Source organism: Entelurus aequoreus, linkage group LG02 (assembly GCF_033978785.1).
Source record: "Entelurus aequoreus isolate RoL-2023_Sb linkage group LG02, RoL_Eaeq_v1.1, whole genome shotgun sequence".
NCBI classification, from domain to species: Eukaryota; Metazoa; Chordata; class Actinopteri; order Syngnathiformes; family Syngnathidae; genus Entelurus; species Entelurus aequoreus.
In genome coordinates, this window is record NC_084732.1 from 87451894 (window position 1) to 87472148 (window position 20255).

Genomic DNA, 20255 nt, shown 5'->3' on the forward strand with positions numbered 1-20255 from the left:
AACGCCAATGAATCGCCTAAAAAAGAGAGAAAGCATATTAGATATTCTGTTGTGATTGAAGATTACTTGCAGTCGATACAGAACCCCCCTCACATTGTTATTTAGGAATATGCACTGCACAAATATTAATATCAATTTTAGGATATATTTGAGCCTATACCATAACCACAGCTGTAGATGAGTGAATGCTCTAAAACCCATTAAGACCAATTCAGAGAGGAAGACAATGCTAAAGCCTCCCCAATCCCTCTCTCTATTTATGTTTTCTCTCCATCTACGGGACCGTGTATTTACGCTGATGTTTCCTGCTTTCACCCATTTAACATATCGTTACCTGCTCATTACCTATCTGCTCTGCATCCTGGGGTCACACTGGTGCTTCTTGCCTTTACCCATTCAACATATCTTTACCTGCACATTACCTACCTTCTCTGTATCCTGGAGTCAAGCTGGTGTTTCCTGCCTTTACTCATTCAACATATCTTTACCTGCACATTACCTACCTTCCCTGCATCCTTGGGTCACACTGGTGCTTCTTTCTTTCACCATACAACATATCTTCACCTGCACATACCTACCTTGTCTGCATGGCCTCGACCACACCTGCGCTTCCTTCTTTCACCCATTCAACATACCTTCACCCGCACATTACCTACCTTCCCTGCATAGTGGGGTCACACTGGTGCTTCCTGCCTTTACCCATTCAACATATCTTCACCCGCACATTACCTACTTGCTCTGCATTCTCGGGTCAAGCTGGTGCTTCCTGCCATCATCCAGTCAACATATCTTTACCTGCAAAGTACCTACTTTTTCTGCATCCTGGGGTCAAACAGGTGCTTCCTTCTTTGACCCAGTCAACATATCTTTACCTGCACATTACCTACCTTCTCTGTATCCTAGAGTCAAACTGGTGCTTCGGTCCCTAATAAGAAGGTCCACAAAGGAACAGAAGAGTCATTGATTTAAGGCACAAAATTGGGGAAAGGACAAGTCAAATTCCTGAACAGAGGTGACAAATATAAAATAAAATATCCTAACAGTATTTTAACAGTATCAAGAGGATTTACCTTTGAACAAATTCCAATGTCCGAGGACCTTCCTCTTGGTATTCCAAGTTGAACACATAGTAGGTGGCAAGAAGGGCAGCAAGCCCTGAGATTAAGCTAGGTTGGACGCCTTTGCAGATGACATCACCTTCCATGCTGATCATCCAACGTTTTATTGTGACTTTGTCACCAGCAACTGGTACAGTCAAGAAATGCAGTTTATGTTCCTAAACAGTATCCAATATGGGTAGCATTTTAAAAGTATTTGGAATGGCCACCTCACTCGCTCTCTCTTTCCTCTGTTTACAGCTAGTCTCCTAAGGCAGTGGTTCTCAAATGGGGGTACGCGTACTCCTGGGGGTACTTGAAGGTATGCCAAGGGGTACGTGAGATTTTTTTTTAATATTCTAAAAATAGCAACAATTCAAAAATCCTTTATAAATATATTTATTGAATAATACTTCGACAAAATATGAATGTAAGTTCATAAACTGAACAACTAATCAAGTAGGCTATTCCATTCATTACCATAAAGCCAGAGTTTCCCCCATGCCATGATGGTTTGACCCTACCTGGCGGTGCCACACGGCACCAACTGTCAATCAACTATCCATGTAGAAAACAATGGAGGCTTGGTTAAAGCGTAGTGGACATGTTCCATAAATATTGATGTTAAAGATTTCTTTTTTTTTGAAGAAATGTTGAGAATGAAGTTCATGAATCCAGATGGATCTCTATTGCAATCCCCAAAGAGGGCACTTTAAGTTGATTACTTCTATGTGTAAAAATCTTTATTTATAATTGAATCACTTGTTTATTTTTCAACAAGTTTTTAGTTATTTTTATATCTTTTTTTCCAAATAGTTCAAGAAAGACCACAACAAATGAGCAATATTTTGCACTGTTATACAATTTAATAAATCAGAAACTGATGACATAGTGCTGTATTTTACTTCTTTATCTCTTTTTTTCAACCAAAAATGCTTTGCTCTGATTAGGGGGTACTTGAATTTAAAAAATGTTCACAGGGGTACATCACTGAAAAAAGGTTGAGAACCACTGTCCTAAGGCAGTGGTTCTCAACCTTTTTTCAGTGCTGTGAACATTTTTTTAATGCAAGTAGACCTCCATGTCTTTATAACAGGAATATCCTGAATTCTCAAGTTGCATATCACAATAGTCATCATCAGTGTTAATAACACAAGAGCTGCTTGGATTTGCTGTTGAGCAAGTCAAACTTCGTTCAGTGTAGCCGTAGTGCTTCCTTGACACGTGCGATGTGAAAGTAGACTTAACTGTAAATCTTTTTTCACATTGACTGAAGGGGCACGTAACTGTCGGTAATATGACTTTTCAAATGCAGGAAAAGGGCCCGTATATCATCGCACTTCGCGCTACATGAGACAATATTACAAGGTAAACCTTCTGCGCTATACATATCAGTCCTACTCTTGCCATATTTATGACGACGGCTGTGAGTTTTGAAGGCTGAGAAGTTGGAAAAAACTCTTGTGCATTTAGGGAAAGCACACTTAAACGATGCATTAGGCATACAACTATGACTTCGCATGTGTCTAACATACGCAAATACATTGCTGCAAGTCGTAGCACATATGTTGCAAGTTATCATCTTTTATGATGACTATGACAAAAAAGAAGAAAACTTAGCTAGCTAGCATGCGGCGGTACATGCGCGTGGTCAACGATAGTGTCTGTGATGCTGACTGTGACGCTATGTCATTTCGGACTTTATAAATATATATATAAAGTAATTCAAACAGAAAATGACACATCAAGGTACAAGTGACTCTTACCTTGTTATCAAAAACACACAATGCAGTAGGATGGATTTAGCAGGGTCGGCCAGGTGAAATGAAGCTCGGTTGGACGAATTGTGGGCGGACCCAAGAAACAAGTCTGAAAAATACTGAATTACACTGTAGGTTTTACAGTAACTTACTGCTGGTTGATATTTTTTGAAAAATGCAACAAAATTTACAGTACTTAACTGCATTTAAGAAGAACATGATAGGTTGATTGGCAACACTAAATTGGCCCTAGTGTGTGAATGTGAGTGTGAATGTTGTCTGTCTATCTGTGTTGGCCCTGCGATGAGGTGGCGACTTGTCCAGGGTGTACCCCGCCTTCCGCCCGATTGTAGCTGAGATAGGCTCCAGCGCCCCCCGCGACCCCGAAGGGAATAAGCGGTAGAAAATGGATGGATGGATGGAGTATATAACTGTAATTTTATTTTTTATTTTTACAGTAATTTTTTACAGTGAAGGTCATGGGTGTCAAACTCATGTAATTTGACTTGGCCCTTGAGGCAATATCAAATTAACACTAAAGCTGGACCGGCGATTATACATTGCGGCAGTGCCGCGGTAACACCGCATTCACCGCTACTTCTAATACTTGCCAAGACAAAAGTGACTCCAGCACTGCTCCCGAATTTTTTATTTTTTATTTTCAGCTAGTCAAACGAGTGCCGGCCCAGTTTCACGTCAGTGCAGCTTCCACACACAATTGAATGCAACGCATACTTCATCAACAGCGATACAGGTTACACTGACGGTAGCCAAATAAAAAACTTTAACACTTTTAGAAATATACGCCACACTGTGAATCCACACCAAACAAGAATGACAAACACATTTCGGGAGAACATCCACACCGTAACACAACATGAACACAACAGAACAAATACCCGGAACTCTTTGTAGCACTAAATCTTCCGGGACGCTACAAGGTGTGTGTGTGTGTGGGGGGCGGGGGTTTGGTGGTAGCGGGGGTGTATTTTGTAGCGTCCCGAAAGAGTTAGTGCTGCAAAAGATTCTGGGTATTTGTTCTTTTGTGTTTATGTTATGTTACGGTGCAGATGTTCTCCCGAAAAGTGTTTTTTATTTTTGTTTGGTGTGGGTTCACAGTGTGGCGTATATTTCTAACAGTGTTAAAGTTTTTTATACTGGCACCCTCAGTGTAACCTGTATCGCTGTTGATGAAGTATGCGTTGCATTCATTTGTGTATGCGTGCTGAAGCTGCACATATCTTGTGACTGGGTCTGAATGATGTTAGAATTGGGTGTACGAGATATGACTGTTGAACACCTTATTCGATAATGAAAGTTGCCTCAGCTCAAAGCCTGAGCCCCGACATTAAAGAACTAGCATCTAAAAAAAGATGCCAGGTATCTGGCTTGGGCACATCAAATTAGATCAGTGTGTTGCAAACTGAGCAGTTTAAAGTCCTGAATGGTTGTTTTATTCATTGTTATTTTATTTTCAAATTTATTAGCCTGTGGAAAAAGTTAATGTTGATATTTACCTCAGAAGGCTGCAAATAGAAAAGAGGCATTCAATTTTTATTTAAATTGTATTTGATATGCAATTGATATTTTTTAATTATTATTATTATTATTTGAAACTCCATTTTGCATGTCACTATAAAGTTATATAAGCCTTGCTTGTTCAATATTCAATGCAAAACTTGTTTGGGTCCCTATTAAAAGGTTAATTTGTTCAACCTTGGCCCGCGGCTTTGTTCAGTTTTAAACTTTGGCCCACTCTGTATTTGAGTTGTACACCCCTGGTGAAGGTGAAGCTCTGTCGTCCTGGAGGCCACGGGGAAGACCCAGGACACACTGGGAACACTATGTCTCCCGGCTGGCCTGGGAACGCCTCGGGATCCCCTGAGAAAAGGTCCTAGGTGAGGGATCAGACAAAGAGCAGCTCAAAGACCTTTATGAAAAGTACAAATCGAGGACCTAGATTTTTTCTCGCCCAGGCGCAGGTCACCGTGGCTCCCCTGTGGAGCCAGGCGCAGAGGTGGGGCACGATGGCGAGCGACTGGTGGCCGGGCCTGTCTCCATGGGGCCCTGCCGGGCTCAGCTCGAAGAGGCAACGTGGGTCAACCCTCCAATGGGCTCATCACTCATGGGCCCATTGAGGTCATAGAGGTCAGATGCAGTGTGAACTGGGCTAGAGCCGAAGGCAGGGCACTTGGCGGTCCGATTATCGGCTACATAAGCTCGCTCTTGGGACGTGGAACGTCACCTCGCTGGGAGGGAAAGAGCCTGAGCTGGTGCGCAAGGTGAAGAAGTTCCGGCTAGATATAGTTGGACTCACTTCGACGCACAGCAAGGGCTCTGGAACCTGTTCTCTCAAGAGGGGCTGGACTCTCTTCCACTCTGGCGTTGCAAGCAATGAGAGGCTGGGGTGGCAATTGTTGTTGCTCAAAGCCTGCACGTTGGACTTTAACCCAGTAGACGAGATGGTAGCTTCCCTCCGCTTTCGGGTTGGGTGACGGGTCCTGACTGTTGTTTGTGTTTACGCACCAAACAGCAGCTCAGAGTACCCACTCTTTTTGGATTCCCTTGAGGGAGTACTGGAGAGTGCTCCCTCGGGTGATTCCCTTGTTCTGTTGGGGGACTTCAATGCTCATGTTGGCAAGGACAGTGAAACCTGGAGAGTCGTGATTGGGAAAAATGGCCACCCGGATCTGAACCCAAGTGGTGCTTTGTTATTGGACTTTTGTGCTCGTCACGGATTGTCCATAACAAACACAATGTTCAAACATAAGGAAGAACTTTGAACATGTCACGAGGGAGGTGCTGGACATTGAGTCTGAGTGGACCATGTTCCGTGCCTCTCTTGTCGAGCCTGCTGATTGGAGCTGTGGCCGCAAGGTATTTGGTGCCTGTCGTGGCGGTAATCCTAGAACTCGCTGGTGGCCACCAGCAGTGAGGGATGCCGTCAAGCTGAAGAAAGAGCCTATCGGGTCCTTTTGGCTCATGGGACTCCAGAGGCAGCGGGCATACCGACGGCCAAGCAGTGCCTGGGGAATCTGTGGTGGACTCTCCTATTTCTGGGGCTTAGGTTGCCTAGGTAGTTAAAAAGCTCCTCTGTGGCAAGGCCCCGGTGGTGGATGAGTTCCTTAAGGCTCTGGATACTGTGGGGCTGTCTTGGTTGACAAGACTCTGCAACATCGCGTGAACATTGGGGGCGGTACCTCTGGATTGGCAGACCGGGGTGGTGGTTCCTCTCTTTAAGAAGGGGAACCGGAGGGTGTGTTCCAACTATCGTGAAACACACTCCTCAGCCTTCCCGGTAAGGTCTATTCATGTCTACTGGAGAGGAGGAAACTCGGATCCAGGACGAACAGCGTGGTTTTCGTCCTGGTCGTGGAACGGTAGACCAGGTCTATACTCTCGGCAGGGTCCTTGACTGTGAAGCGACTGGGATGAGAATCAGCACCTCCAAGTCCAAGTCCATGGTTCTCGCGCAGGAAAGGGTCGAGTGCCATCTCCAGGTTGGGGAGGAGATCTTGCCCCAAGTGGAGGAGTTCAAGTACCTAGGAGTCTTGTTCACGAGTGAGGATAGAGTGGATCGAGAGATCCACAGGCGGATTGGTGCGGCGTCTTCAGTATTGAGGACGCTATATCGATCCGTTGTGGTGAAGAAGGAGCTGAGCCAGAAGGAAAAGCTCTCAATTTACCGTCGATCTACGTTCCCAGCTTTGGGTTATGACCGAAAGGACAAGCGGCTGGAATGCGTTTCCTCTGCCGGGTGGTGGGTCTCTCCCTTAGAGACAGGGTGAGAAGCTCTGTCATCCGGGAGGAACTCAAAGTATAGCCGCTGCTCCTCCACATTGAGAGGAGCCATGAGGTGGTTCGGGCATCTGCTCAGGATGCCACCCGAACGCCTCTAGGGAGGTGTGGCAGGAGGCCACGGGGAAGACCTAGGACACATTGGAAAGACTATGTCCCCGGCTGGCCTGGGAACGCCTCGGAATACCCCGAGAAGAGCTGGACGAAGTGGCTGGGGAGAGGGAAGTCTGGGATTTTCTGCTCAGGCTGCTGCCCCCGCAACCCGACCTCGGATAAGCGGAAGAAAATGGATGGATTTAGAATGACAGTTATACTGTCAGATTGAGTACAAAAACTAACTAAACCTTACACAATATAATGTTTCTAGTAAAACTCAGAAAGATCCATATCACCAGGCATTATTAGCCATTTTGCATGTGTGGTTTAGGAGTTATGTTTAAATAAATAACTGTCAGATTGAGTGTGACAGTATACTGTCATAAAACCCAATTTTTGTATTTGCAACCCTGATTCTAGTAAAACTCACATATATACAATATTACAGGCAGTTTTGGACATAATGCATGTTTGGTTTTGGAGTTATGTTTATATAACTTTCATATATAGTATGACAGCTAAACTGTTATATTGAGTAAAATAACTAACTTGTGTTTGTCATAAAACCCAATTTTTGTATTAGCAAACCATACAACTGATTCAAATAAAACTCACATGGATTCAATATTACAGGCATTTTCAGACATTTTGCATGTTTGGTTTAGGAATTATGTTGTAATACATTTGTATTGCTTTTTTCACATTATCTCAGGATTTTTAGAACATTACTGTCATATTGAGTAAAAAAATAATTTTTGTGTTTGCAAGCCTTAAAAAAAGCATATGTTTCCAGTAAAACTCCCAAAGATGCATTATTTCAGGCATTATTAGCCATTTTTCAGGTGTGGTTTAGGAGTTATGTTTAAATAACTGTCATATTGAGTGTGGCGTTACACTGTCATATTGAGTTAAAAAAAACTAACTTGTGTCTTTGCAAACCTTACAAAAGAAAATGTTTCTAGCAACACTCACAAAGATAATTTTTTTCACGCTATTAGACATGTTTCATGTGTATTTAGGAGTTATAATTAAATAACTTTCATATTGAGTGTTAAAGTTATAATGTCATTATGTGTAAAACCTAATTTTTGTATTTGCAAACCTTACAAAAACAATTGATTCTAGTAAAACTTACATAGATTCAATATTACAGGCATTTTTAGACAATTTACATGTTTGGTTTAAAAGTTGTGTTTGAATACATTTGTATTGCTTTTCTCGCATTATCTCAGGATTCTAAGATCATTACTTTCATATTGAGTAAAACACTACTTTTTGTTTTTGCAAACCTTACAAACTCACATGAATACATTATTATAAGCAATTTTAGACATGACACACGTTTGGTTTTGGAGTTATGTTTATATAACTTTTATATTTAGTATGACTGTTATACTGTCCTATTGGTAATAAAAAAAAACTAGCTTGTGTCTTTGCAAACTTTAAAAAATTTCATTTTTCTAGTAAAACTAACAAAGATACATGTCTCCAGGCATTATTACCCATTTTGCATGGGTTGTTTAGGAATTATGTTTAAAGACATTTTTATTGCTTTTTTCGCATTATCTCAGGATTCTTAGATCATTACTTTCATATTGAGTAAAAAACTACTTTTTGTTTTTGCAAACCTTACAAACTCACATAAATACATTATTAAAAGCATTTTTAGACATGACACATGTTTGGTTTTGGAGTTATGTTTATATAACTTTTATTATTAGTATGACTGTTATACTGTCATATTGAATAAAAAAAAACTAGCTTGTGTCTTTGCAAACTTTACAAAAGATCATTTTTCTAGTAAAACTAACAAAGATACATGTCTCCAGGCATTATTACCCATTTTGCATGGGTTGTTTAGCAATTATGTTTAAATACATTTTTATTGCTTTTTTCGCATTATCTCAGGATTTTAAGATCATTACTTTCATATTGAGTAAAAAACTACTTTTTGTTTTTGCAAACCTTACAAACTCACCATTATACATTATTACAGCCATTTTTAGATATAACACATGTTTGCTTTTGGAGTTATGTTTTGATAATTTTCATATTTAGTAGGACTGTTATACTGTCATATTGAATAAAAACAACTAGCTTGTGTCTTTGCAAACTTTACAAAATATACATTTCCTAGTAAAACTAACAAAGATACATGTCTCCAGGCATCATTACCCATTTTGCCTGGGTTGTTTAGGAGTTATGTTTAAATACATTTTTATTGCTTTTTTCGCATTATCTCAGGATTCTAAGATCATTACTTTCATATTGAGTAAAAAACTACTTTTTGTTTTTGCAAACCTTACAAACTCACATAAATACATTATTACAGACATTTTTAGACATGACACATGTTTGGTTTTGGAGTTATGTTTATATAACTTTTATATTTACTATGACTGTTATACTGTCATATTGAATAAAAAAAAACTAGCTTGTGTCTTTGCAAACTTTACAAAAGATCATTTTTCTAGTAAAACTAACAAAGATACATGTCTCCAGGCATTATTACCCATTTTGCATGGGTTGTTTAGGAATTATGTTTAAATACATTTTTATTGCTTTTTTCGCATTATCTCAGGATTTTAAGATCATTACTTTCATATTGAGTAAAAAACTACTTTTTGTTTTTGCAAACCTTACAAACTCACATTAATACATTATTACAGGCATTTTTAGACTAATGACACATGTTTGGTTTTGGAGTTATGTTTATATAACTTTCATATTTAGTATGACTGTTATACTGTCATATTGAATAAAAAAAAACTAGCTTGTGTCTTTGCAAACTTTACAAAAGATCATTTTTCTATTAAAACTAACAAAGATATATGTCTCCAGGCATTATTACCCATTTTGCATGGGTTGTTTAGGAATTATGTTTAAAGACATTTTTATTGCTTTTTTCGCATTATCTCAGGATTCTTAGATCATTACTTTCATATTGAGTAAAAAACTACTTTTTGTTTTTGCAAACCTTACAAACTTACATAAATACATTATTAAAGGCATTTTTAGACATGACACATGTTTGGTTTTGGAGTTATGTTTATATAACTTTTATTATTAGTATGACTGTTATACTGTCATATTGAATAAAAAAAACTAGCTTGTGTCTTTGCAAACTTTACAAAAGATCATTTTTCTAGTAAAACTAACAAAGATACATGTCTCCAGGCATTATTACCCATTTTGCATGGGTTGTTTAGGAATTATGTTTAAATACATTTTTATTGCTTTTTTCGCATTATCTCAGGATTTTAAGATCATTACTTTCATATTGAGTAAAAAACTCCTTTTTGTTTTTGCAAACCTTACAAACTCACATAAATACATTATTACAGGCATTTTTAGACATAACACATGTTTGGTTTTGGAGTTATGTTTATATAACTTTCATATTTAGTATGACTGTTATACTGTCATATTGAATAAAAAAAAACTAGCTTGTGTCTTTGCAAACTTTACAAAAGATCATTTTTCTATTAAAACTAACAAAGATATATGTCTCCAGGCATTATTACCCATTTTGCATGGGTTGTTTAGGAATTATGTTTAAAGACATTGTTATTGCTTTTTTCGCATTATCTCAGGATTCTTAGATCATTACTTTCATATTGAGTAAAAAACTACTTTTTGTTTTTGCAAACCTTACAAACTTACATAAATACATTATTAAAGGCATTTTTAGACATGACACATGTTTGGTTTTGGAGTTATGTTTATATAACTTTTATTATTAGTATGACTGTTATACTGTCATATTGAATAAAAAAAACTAGCTTGTGTCTTTGCAAACTTTACAAAAGATCATTTTTCTAGTAAAACTAACAAAGATACATGTCTCCAGGCATTATTACCCATTTTGCATGGGTTGTTTAGGAATTATGTTTAAATACATTTTTATTGCTTTTTTCGCATTATCTCAGGATTTTAAGATCATTACTTTCATATTGAGTAAAAAACTCCTTTTTGTTTTTGCAAACCTTACAAACTCACGATAATACATTATTACAGGCATTTTTAGACATAACACATGTTTGGTTTTGGAGTTATGTTTATATAACTTTCATATTTAGTATGACTGTTATACTGTCATATTGAATAAAAAAAAACTAGCTTGTGTCTTTGCAAACTTTACAAAATATAATTTTTCTATTAAAACTAACAAAGATACATGTCTCCAGGCATTATTACCCATTTTGCATGGGTTGTTCAGGAATTATGTTTAAAGACATTTTTATTGCTTTTTTCGCATTATCTCAGGATTCTTAGATCATTATTTTCATATTGAGTAATAAACTACTTTTTGTTTTTGCAAACCTTACAAACTCACATAAATACTTTATTTAAGGCATTTTTAGACATGACACATGTTTGGTTTTGGAGTTATGTTTATATAACTTTTATTATTAGTATGACTGTTATACTGTCATATTGAATTAAAAAAAACTAGCTTGTGTCTTTGCAAACTTTACAAAAGATCATTTTTCTAGTAAAACTAACAAAGATACATGTCTCCAGGCATTATTACCCATTTTGCATTGGTTGTTTAGGAATTATGTTTGAATACATTTGTATTGCTTTTTTCGCATTATCTCAGGATTTTAAGATCATTACTTTCATATTGAGTAAAAAACTACTTTTTGTTTTTGCAAACCTTACAAACTCACAATAATACATTATTGCAGCCATTTTTAGATATAACACATGTTTGGTTTTGGAGTTATGTTTTGATAATTTTCATATTTAGTAGGACTGTTATACTGTCTTATTGAATTAAAAACAACTAGCTTGTGTCTTTGCAAACTTTACAAAATATACATTTCCTAGTAAAACTAACAAAGATACATGTCTCCAGGCATCATTACCCATTTTGCCTGGGTTGTTTAGGAGTTATGTTTAAATACATTTTTATTGCTTTTTTCGCATTATCTCAGGATTCTAAGATCATTACTTTCATATTGAGTAAAAAACTACTTTTTGTTTTTGCAAACCTTACAAACTCACATAAATACATTATTAAAGGCATTTTTAGAGATGACACATGTTTGGTTTTGGAGTTATGTTTATAACTTTCATATTTAGTATGAAGGTTATACTGTCATATTGAATAAAAAAAACTGGCTTGTGTCTTTGCAAACTTTACAAAAGATCATTTTTCTAGTAAAACTAACAAAGATAAATGTCACCAGGCATTATTACCCATTTTGCATGAGTTGTTTAGGAATTATGTTTAAAGACATTTTTATTGCTTTTTTTGCATTATCTCAGGATTTTAAGATCATTACTTTCATATTGAGTAAAAAACTACTTTTTGTTTTTGCAAACCTTACAAACTCACAATAATACATTATTGCAGCCATTTTTAGATATAACACATGTTTGGTTTTGGAGTTATGTTTTGATAATTTTCATATTTAGTATGACTTTTATACTGTCATATTGAATAAAAAAAAAACTAGCTTGTGTCTTTGCAAACTTTACAAAAGATCATTTTTCTATTAAAACTAACAAAGATACATGTCTCCAGGCATTATTACCCATTTTGCATGGGTTGTTCAGGAATTATGTTTAAAGACATTTTTATTGCTTTTTTCGCATTATCTCAGGATTCTTAGATCATTACTTTCATATTGAGTAAAAAACTACTTTTTGTTTTTGCAAACCTTACAAACTCACATAAATACATTATTAAAGGCATTTTTAGAGATGACACATGTTTGGTTTTGGAGTTATGTTTATATAACTTTTATTATTAGTATGACTGTTATACTGTCATATTGAATTAAAAAAAACTAGCTTGTGTCTTTGCAAACTTTACAAAAGATCATTTTTCTAGTAAAACTAACAAAGATACATGTCTCCAGGCATTATTACCCATTTTGCATGGGTTGTTTAGGAATTATGTTTAAATACATTTTTATTGCTTTTTTCGCATTATCTCAGGATTTTAAGATCATTACTTTCATATTGAGTAAAAAACTACTTTTTGTTTTTGCAAACCTTACAAACTCACAATAATACATTATTAGAGGCATTTTTAGACATGACACATGTTTGGTTTTGGAGTTATGTTTATAACTTTCATATTTAGTATGACTGTTATACTGTCATATTGAATAAAAAAAACTGGCTTGTGTCTTTGCAAACTTTACAAAAGATCATTTTTCTAGTAAAACTAACAAAGATACATGTCTCCAGGCATTATTACCCATTTTGCATGGGTTGTTTAGGAATTATGTTTAAAGACATTTTTATTGCTGTTTTCGCATTATCTCAGGATTCTTAGATCATTACTTTCATATTGAGTAAAAAACTACTTTTTGTTTTTGCAAACCTTACAAACTCACATAAATACATTATTACAGGCATTTTTAGACATGACACATGTTAGGTTTTGGAGTTATGTTAATATAACTTTTACATTTAATATGACTGTTATACTGTCATATTGAATAAAAAAAAACTAGCTTGTGTCTTTGTAAACTTTACAAAAGATCATTTTTCTATTAAAACTAACAAAGATACATGTCTCCAGGCATTATTACCCATTTTGCATGGGTTGTTCAGGAATAATGTTTAAAGACATTTTTATTGCTTTTTTCGCATTATCTCAGGATTCTTAGATCATTACTTTCATATTGAGTAAAAAACTACTTTTTGTTTTTACAAACCTTACAAACTCACATAAATACATTATTACAGGCATTTTTAGACATGACACATGTTTGGTTTTGGAGTTATGTTTATATAACTTTCATATTTAGTATGACTGTTAAACTGTCATATTGAATAAAAAAAACTGGCTTGTGTCTTTGCAAACTTTACAAAAGATCATTTTTCTAGTAAAACTAACAAAGATACATGTCACCAGGCATTATTACCCATTTTGCATGGGTTGTTTAGGAATTATGTTTAAAGACATTTTTATTGCTTTTTTCGCATTATCTCAGGATTCTTAGATCATTACTTTCATGTTGAGTGAAAAACTACTTTTTGTTTTTGCAAACCTTACAAACTCACATAAATACATTATTACAGGCATTTTTAGACATGACACATGTTTGGTTTTGGAGTTATGTTTATATAATTTTCATATTTAGTATGACTGTTATACTGTCATAATGAATAAAAAAAAACTGGCTTGTGTCTTTGCAAACTTTATAAAAGATCATTTTTCCAGTAAAACTAAAAAAGATAGATGTTTCCAGGCATTATTAGCCATTTTGCATATGTTGTTTCGGAGTAATGTTTAAATACATTTTTATTGCTTTTTTCACATTATCTCAGGATTTGAAGAACATTACAGTCATATTGAGTAAAAAAAACTACTTCTTGTGTTTGCAAGATTTAAAAAAGCATGTGTTTCGAGTAAAACGGCCAAGGATGCATTATTTCAGGCATTATTAGCCATTTTTCATGTGTGGTTTGAGTTATGGTTAAATAACTGTCATATACTGTCAGTTATGACATAGTAAGTAAAACCTAATTTATGTATTTGCAAACCTTACAAAATCATTTAAATCTAGTAAAACTCACATGGATTCAATATTACAGACATTTTTAGACATTTTGCATGTTTGGTTTAGGAATTATGTTGGAATGATTTTCATTAATTTGTTCGTATTATCTCAGAATTTTAGAACATTACTGTCATATTGAGTAAAAAAATAATTGTTGTGTTTGCAAGCCTTAAAAAAGCATATGTTTCGAGTAAAACTTACAAGAATGCATTATTTCAGGCATTGTTAGTCATTTTTCATGTGTAGTTTAAGAGTTATGTTTAAATAACTGTCATATTGAGTGTGGCAGTTATACTGTCATATTGAGTAAAAAAAAACTAACCTGTCTTTGCAAACCTTACAAAAGAAAATGTTTCTAGTAACACTCACAAAGATAAATTTTTTCACGCATTATTAGACATGTTTCATGTGTGGTTAGGAGTTATAAATAAATAATTGTCATATTGAGTGTTACAGTTTTAATGTCATTATGTGTAAAACCTAATTTTTGTATTTGCAAACCTTACAAAAACAATTGATTCTAGTAAAACTTATATAGATTCAATATTACAGGCATTTTTAGACATTTTACATGTTTGGTTTAAAATTTGTGTTTGAATACATTTGTATTGCTTTTTTCGCATTATCTCAGGATTCTAAGAACATTACTTTCATATTGAGTAAAAAACTACTTTTTGTTTTTGCAAACCTTACAAACTCACATAAATACATTATTACAGGCATTTTTAGACATGACACATGTTTGGTTTTGGAGATATGTTTATATAACTTTCATATTTAGTATGACTGTTATACTGTCATATTGAATAAAAAAAAACTAGCTTGTGTCTTTGATATCTTTACAAAAGATCATTTTTTTAAACTAACAACGTTACATGTCTCCCTAGGCATTATTAGCCATTTTGCATGTGTTGTTTAGGAGTTAGGTTTAAATACATTTGTATTGCTTTTTTCCCATTATCTCAGGGTTCTAAGAACTTTAAAGTCAAGTAAAAAACTACTCTTTGTGTTTGCAAAATGTAAAACTCAGTAAAACTCCCAATGATTCATTATTTCAGGCATTATTAGCCATTTTTTTGTGTGGTTTATGAGTTATGTTTAAATAACAGTCATATTGAGTGTGATTTTGACATTGTGAGTAAAACCTAATTTTTGTATTTGCAAACCTTACAAAAACAACCGATTCCAGGAAAACTCACATTGATACAATATTACAGGCATGTTTAGACATATTGCATGTTTGGTTTTGGAGTTATATTTATATAACCTGCTTTCTGAGCCGCCACCTTTGTGGTTTGCGTGTCCCACTGATCCAGGAACTATGTTGTCCGGGGGCTTCTATGGTCTCCCAAGACAAACAGGTCCTAGGTGAGGGATCAGACAAAGAGCAGCTCAAAGACATTTATTAAAAGTACAATTGAGGACCTAGATTTTTTCTCGCCCGGACGCAGGTCACCGTGACTCCCCTGTGGAGCCAGGCCCAGAGGTGTGGCACGATGGCGATTGACGGGCCTGTCCCCATGGGGCCCAGCCGTGCTCAGCTCGAAGAGGCAACGTGGATCCCCCCTCCAGGGCTCACCACTCATGGGCTGGGTCATAGAGGGTGCAGTGTGAGCTGGGCGGAAGCCGAAGGCAGGGCACTTGGTGGTCCGATTATCGGCTACATAAGCTCGCTCTTGGGACATGGAATGTCACCTCGCTGGGAGGGAAGGAGCCTGAACTGGTGCTTGAGGTGGAGACGTTCCCGGCTAGATATAGTTGGACTCACAGCAAGGGCTCTGGAACCTGTTCTCTCAGAGGGGCTGGACTGAGCTGAACTTTCATTACTTGCAACGCCAGAGTGGAAGAGATTCCACACTGGCGTTGCAACTAATGAGAGGCTGGGGTGGCAATTCTTGTTGCCCCCCGGCTCAAAGCCTGCACGTTGGACTTTAAACCCAATAGACGAGATGGTAGCTTCCTTCAGCCTTCGGGTTGGGTGACGGGTCCTGACTGTTGTTTGTGTTTACACACCAAACAGCAGCTCAGAGTACCAACTCTTTTTGGATTCCCTTGAGGGAGTACTGGAGAGTGCTCCCTCGGGTGATTCCCTTGTTCTGCTGGTGGACTTCAACGCTATGTTGGCAACGACAGTGAAACCTGGAGAGTCGTGATTGGGAAAAATGGCCACCCGGATCTGAACCCAAGTGGTGCTTTGTTATTGGACTTTTGTGCTTGTCACGGATTGTCCATAACAAACACAATGTTCGAACATAAGGGTGTCCATATGTGCACTTGGCACAAGGACACCCTCGGCCGCATGATTGACTTTGTAGTTGTGTCATGGGATTTGCGGCCTCATGTTTTGGACACTCGGTGAAGAGAGGGGCAGAGCTTTCTACCAACCACCACCTGGTGGTGAGCTGGCTCCGATGGTAGGGGGGGATGCCGGTCAGACCTGGCAGGCCCAAACGCATTGTAAGGGTCTGCTGGGAACACCTAGCAGAGTCTCCTGAACAACTTTGAACATGTCCGGAAGAACTTTGAACATGTCACGAGGGAGGTGCTGGACATTGAGTCTGAGTGGACCATGTTCCGTTCCTCTCTTGTTGAGCCAGCTGATTGAAGCTGTGGCCGCAAGGTGTTTGGTGCCTGTCGTGGCGGTAATCCACCAGCAGTGAGGGATGCTGTCAAGCTGAAGAAAGAGCCACCGGGTCCTTTTGGCTCATGGGACTCCAGAGGCAGTGGGCATACCGACAGGCCAAGCGAGACCTCCTCAGTCCCACCAACACGTCTTCCTATGAGGAAACAGTGCCTGGGAAGTCTGTGGTGGGCTCTCCTATTTCTGGGGCTGAGGTTGCCAAGGTAGTTAAAAAGCTCCTCGTGGCAAGGCCCCGGGGGTATGAGCTCCGTCCGGAGTTCCTTAAGGCTCTGGATGCTGTGGGGCAGTCTTGGTTGACAAGACTCTGCAACATTGCGTCTACATCGGGGGCGGTACCTCTGTATTGGCAGACCGGGGTGGTGGTTCCTCTCTTTAAGAAGGGGAACCGGAGGGTGTGTTCCAACTATCGTAGATCACACTCCTCAGCCTTCCCGGTAAGGTCTATTCATGTGTAATGGAGAGGAGGAACCTCGGATCCAGGACGAACAGTGTGGTTTTCGTCCTGGTCGTGGAACGGTAGACCAGCTCTATACTCTCGGCAGTGTCCTTGAGTGTGCATGGGAGTTTGCCCAACCAGTCTACATAAGTTTTGTGGAGTTGGAGAAGACATTCGACCTTGGCCCCCGGTAAATCCTGTGGGGAGTGCTCAGAGAGTATGCAGTATCGGCATGTCTGATTGTGGCGGGTGTCTCCCTGTATGATCAGTGTCAGAGCTTGGTCCGCATTGCCGGCAGTATGTCGGACCCCTTTCCAGTGAGGGTTGGACTCCGCCAAGGCTGCCCTTTGTCACCGATTCTGTTCATAACTTTAATGGACAGAATATCTAGGCGCAGTCATGGCTTTGAGGATCCCCTCAACGCCATGACTGCGCCTGGTTTGGTGGCTGCAGGATTAGGTCTCTGCTTTTTGCAGATGATGTGGTCCTGATGGCTTCAACTGGCCAAGATCTTCAGCTTTCATTGGATCGGTTTGCAGTGAAGCGACTGGGATGAGAATCAGCACCTCCAAGTCCGAGTCCATGGTTCTCGCCCGGGAAAGGGTGGAGTGCCATCTCGAGGTTGGGAAAGAGATCTTGCCCCAAGTGAAGGAGTTCAAGTACCTAGGAGTCTTGTTCACGAGTGAGGATAGAGTGGATTGTGAGATCTACAGGCGGATCGGTGCGGCGTCTTCAGTAATGAGGACGCTATATCAATCCGTTGTGGTGAAGAAGGAGCTGAGCCAGAAGGAAAAGCTTTCAATTTACCGGTCGATCAACGTTCCCATCCTCACCTATGGTCATGAGCTTTGGGTTATGACCGAAAGGACAAGGTCACGGGTACAAGCGGCCGAAATGAGTTTCCTCCGCCGGGTGGTGGGTCTCTCCCTTAGAGATAGGGTGAGAAGCTCTGTCATCTGGGAGGAACTCAGTGTAAAGCTGCTGCTCCTCCACATTGAGAGGAGCCAGATGAGGTGGTTCGGGCATCTGCTCAGGATGCCACCCGAACGCCTCCCTAGGTCCGAACGGCAGGAGGCCATGGGGAAGACCTAGGATACATTGGAAAGACTATGGCCTGGGAACGCCTCGGGATCCCCCGAGAAGAGCTGGACGAAGTGGCTGGGGAGAGGGAAGTCTGGGCTCTCTGCTTAGGCTGCTGCCCCCGCAACCCGACCTCGGATAAGCGGAAGAAAATAGATGGATTTAGTATGACAGTTATACTGTCATATAGAGTGTGACAGTATACTGTCATAAAACCCAATTTTTGTATTTGCAAACCTGATTCTAGTAAAACTCACATCTATACAATATTACAGGCAATTTTGGACATAATTCACGTTTGGTTTTGGAGTTATGTTCATATAACTTTAATATATAGTATGACATCTATACTGTTATAATGAGTAAAAAAACTAACTTGTGTCTGTCATAAAACTCAATTTTTGTATTTGCAAACCTTACAAAAACAAATGATTCTAGTAAAACTCACATGGATTCAATATTACAGGCATTTTTAGACATTTTGCATGTTTGGTTTAGGAATCATGTTGGAATACATTTGTATTGTTTTTTTCACATTATCTCAGCATTTTTAAGAACTTACTGTCATATTGAGTAAAAAAAACGTTTTGTGTTTGCAAGCCTTAAAAAAACAACCGATTCTAGTAAAACTCACATTGATACAATATTACAGGCATGTTTAGACATCTTGCATGTTTGGTTTTGGAGTTATGTTTATATAACCTGCTTTCTGAGCCGCCACCTTTGTGGTTTGCGTGTCCCACTGATCCTAGGAGCTATGTTGTCCGGGGGCTTCTATGCCCCCTGGTAGGGTCCCCCAAGACAAACAGGTCCTAGGTGAGGAATCAGACAAAGAGCAGCTCAAAGACCTTTAGAAAAGTACAAATCGAGGACCTAGATATTTTCTCGCCCGGACGCGGGTCACCGTGGCTCCCCTGTGGAGCCAGGCCCAGAGGTGGGGCACGATGTAGAGCGACTGGTGCCCATCGGGCCCAGCTCGAAGAGGCAACGTGGGTCCCCCCTGCACTAGGCTCACCACTCATGGGCTGGGTCATAGAGGTCGGGTGCAGTGTTAGCTGGGCGGAAGCCGAAGGCAGGGCACTTGGCGGTCCGATTATCGGCTACATAAGCTCGCTCTTGGGACGTGGAACGTCACCTCGCGAGGTGGAGAAGTTCCCGGCTAGATAAAGCTGGACTCACTTCGACGCACAGCAAGGGCTCTGGAACCTGTTCTCTCAAGAGGGGTTGGACTCTCTTCCACTCTGGCGTTGCAAGTAATGAGAGGCTGGGTTGGCAATTCTTGTTGCCCCCCGGCTCAAAGCCTGCACGTTGGACTTAACCCAGAAGACGAGATGGTAGCTTCCCTCCGCTTTCGGGTTGGGTGACGGGTCCTGACTGTTGTTGGTGTTTACGCACCAAACAGCAGCTCAGAGTACCCACTCTTTTTGGATTCCCTTGAGAGTGCTCCCTCGGGTGATTCCCTTGTTCTGCTGGGGGTCTTCAACGCTCATGTTGGCAACGACTTTGAAACCTGGAGAGTCGTGATTGGGAAAAATGGCCACCCGGATCTGAACCCAAGTGGTGCTTTGTTATTGGACTTTTGTGCTCGTCACGGATTGTCCATAACAAACACAATGTTCAAACATAAGGGTGTCCATATGTGCACTTGGCACCAGGACACCCTCGGCCGCAGTTCCATGATTGACTTTGTAGTTGTGTCATGGGATTTGCGGCCTCGTGTTTTGGACACTCGGGTGAAGAGAGGGGCGAGCTTTCTACCGATCACCACCTGGTGAGCTGGCTCCGATGGTGGGGTAGGATCCCGGACTGACCTGGCAGGCC